The sequence below is a fragment of the Triticum dicoccoides genome, chromosome 7B, assembly GCF_002162155.2.
Source record: "Triticum dicoccoides isolate Atlit2015 ecotype Zavitan chromosome 7B, WEW_v2.0, whole genome shotgun sequence".
NCBI lineage: Eukaryota > Viridiplantae > Streptophyta > Magnoliopsida > Poales > Poaceae > Triticum > Triticum dicoccoides.
The window spans coordinates 366,437,179-366,440,567 of record NC_041393.1 but is presented as its reverse complement, the minus strand read 5'-3'; positions in this window follow the sequence as shown (position 1 = coordinate 366,440,567).

The window sequence follows — 3,389 nt, the reverse complement described above, 5'->3', positions numbered from 1 at the left end:
AAGAATAATGATGCTCATACAATAATAATAATATTTATGCACGATTTGATAAGTAAACAAATAAAGGAAAACCGATCGGGTGTCTGGAGCGACGCCTCGAAAGGTAAACAAATAAAATTCATGCCGCGGTCGGGCGTCTAAGCGACACCACATAAAGGGCTTAAAAGAAATGCTGCAGTCGGGCATCTAAGCGACACCACATAAAGGGCTTAAAAGAAATACCGCAGTCGGGCGTCTTAGGGACACCACATAAAGGGCTTTAAAGAGAAATACCACAGTCGGGCGTCTTAGCGACACCACATAAAGGGCTTAAAAAGAAATACCACAGTCGGGCATCTTAGCGACACCACATAAAGGGCTTAAAAAGAAATACCACTGTCGGACATCTGAGCGACGTCACAGACATGGCTTATAAAAGAAATGCCACAGTCGGACATCTGAGCGACGTCACAGACAGGGCTGGGTAACAAAAGTAAATAACAAGTATGCCATAGTCGGACGTCGGAGCGACATCACAGAAAGGGCTTCATAACAAAAATAAATAACAAATATACCACAGTCGGACGTCTGAGCGACGTCACAGAAAGGGCTTGATAACAAAAGTAATAACAGGTTAGTCCATTCATAGGAATAAACTTTTAACCGGATTACACACATGTAGTCCACTGGAGATTTGTCACTGAGGCTGATATCTAACAAGATAAGATGAATACCGTACTTGGACAAGTACAAGATGATTTAAAGAATTTGAGACTCTGCAGAGTTTGTATGAACTGACCACAGCCAACGGATTTCCGTAGTCACGAATGGACTAGTTCCATTTATGGTATTTCGGTAGAAACACATTTAACTAGTACACACCCATTTCACGTCACGATGCCAGGAATCACCCTGGACAACGTCCAAGAAAAACTTTGAGACGGGGAGGTCACAACCTCGAATAGCATGGGATCAAATTTCTATACGCGCGCTCTAAGGGGTGCCCCCCTCTCGGTCCCAACCGGAAACACCCATGCCCCCTGACCGGATGACGGGCTTTAATCCAGGGCCATGGAACCCTCATCCCGGCCTCTCTATTTGGTGTGTACCAGGAAAACGGTTTGCAACTTACTAGGCCATATTCCTTTCGGAAAACATGTGACAGTACAGGAAGGAATGAATGGAAAAGTGATTTGTTTCACGATGACACGGAAGTCAAATAATCTGGCATAAGACTGGCATGTCACAACACTGCCATCTTGCCCATCCTCATGCCATCACATGGCCATGCCAATATGTATCCAACAACATAATGCTTTCTGAAACTTACTTTCCACTTATGTGCATGAAATATAACATTCAAGAAATGTTCATAAACATGCCATGACTATACAAAAATGCAAACATGCAACAACCACTCATCATATCAAGAGTTCAAACATGCTTGCCTGGTTCGGAGTAGTCAGAGTTTAACTGTGTGAAGTTTGCAGCTCCGTCACCTCCTCCGGTATCTACGGTATAAGAAAAATACGTACGTAACATAAATACCTTGAGTGTACAGAAAAGTGTTCCAAATATTTTCCAAATAAATATGACAGAAAACTAGACAGAAAAATAAAGATGACAGAAAAAGAATCAATCAAAAACCATTTTCTGTTTAAAAGTTATAAGAGTTTTGGTCCAAGGACCCATCTGTAATGAAACAGAAAACTTCCAGGGGGTTCTGTGGAAAAGTCCAGAAAATGGTTCGTTTAAAAGAAACGGCTAAGAGACTGATAGGCGGGCTCCACCCGTCATGTTTGAATTTTTAAACGAAGGAAACAGGGCACGACGGCGCCCGAGGGGTGCGGTGGTCGCCGGCGGTGATCCACGGCGAGGCAAGGTGATCAGGGTTACCTTCATGATCAGTGCACCTCTCCGCGTCTGTGGGTGGTGGTAGAGGTCGCCGGTGAGCACCACGTCAACAGCGGCCCTTGCTCCGGCGGACGGTGGCTCGGGTGGTCGTGGGTCTTGCCGAAGAGAGCTGCGGGGGTCAAATTGAAGTGGGGGTTAGCCTCCTGATGGTGGTACGAGGCTACGGGCAAGAGCAGGGCGGCGGAGGAGTTCTCACCGAAGAGAATGTTGTCGGAGCCCGAGGCGGACGGAGGTGGCCGGAGTCAAGGAAGAAAGGCCCCTCGAGGCTCTTCCAGTGGCTAGGCGGGGTCTAGTGAGGTGGTGGAGTTGTGCGAGGGCGAGAGCAAGCTCGGGGGGGGGGGTGCTATTTATAGCCGGCCCGAGGCGGTTGCCGTGAACGGATAAGTCCGGCGAGTGATTACGGCGGCGCTGTGGCTGGACGGTCGGCTTAGGAGCTTCAGCATCGTCTAGGTGGAGCATTGGTGTCATTTCAATGTCCCACTCAGCACGGGAGGGTTGGTTATGACCTGTTCTCGACAGAACGACCGCACGGCACGTCGGCGGCAGAGAACATGCTCTGCGCGTGCCAGGCCACGGCGACGGTGCTGCATGCGTGCGCTGGCAAGGAGGTGGCCACGCGGAGCTCTCAGGAGGTTTGGGCGGCGCCGAACGGCATTATGCCGCAGTGTTGCCCCCTGTCGGCCGTTACGGTGGTTCTGCCGCCGCAAAGCACGCCGGCGCAGGCGGGCCAGGGCGCCACCAACGCCAGGAACACGCCAAGCGCTCGTGTGTTGCTCCGGACAAGAGTGAGGGGCTGTGAGCAACGAGCCAAATGCACAATGGACATGTGACTGAAATTACTCACGGAGAAACGACACTGAAACTCTGAATTTACTGAATATGAACAGAAACAGTGCATGCCAAGTGTTCGACAGAATGATTCTGGCATGTAGGGATTTTTCCTTGAGCTGGTTTTTGGTGGAGTGGTCTCTCATTGCAGCTAGGGGTTGCCTGAATTTTGGTAAATTTTTTGGAGAAGTGTAGATATGAATTTCACCAAATTTGGCAAATCTGGTCCAAACTTGGAGAGAGTGAAATTTGAAATATTTGAAAAGAAGAAGAGTGGATCAAGATGGTTCTAGGTTGTGGGTACTAAGGACTATCCAGGGGAGTTGGTTTGGGATCAAGAATAAGAGGTATTAGGGTACTTCCTTTGCAAATCACCTAGGCTCAAAAGAAAGGACAAAATTATTTTGGGAAAAGAAATAATTGGAATAAAATCCAAAAATGGATTTTATTAGTTTGGACAGAATTTTTGGGTTGAACCAAAGTGGAAGGAGGGGTTTTGGGGAAGTTTTACCATAAGAGGCATGGTAAACAAGAATGGATCAAAAATCAAATAAAAGCCCAAAACCAAAAGGGTTTCTTTTTAGAAGAAACTAAATCCAAGAAAAGATTTTTGAGAGGGCAAACTTAGAAGAGGGTTTTTAAGAAGGGTTTAAATGACCTTCTTCGAA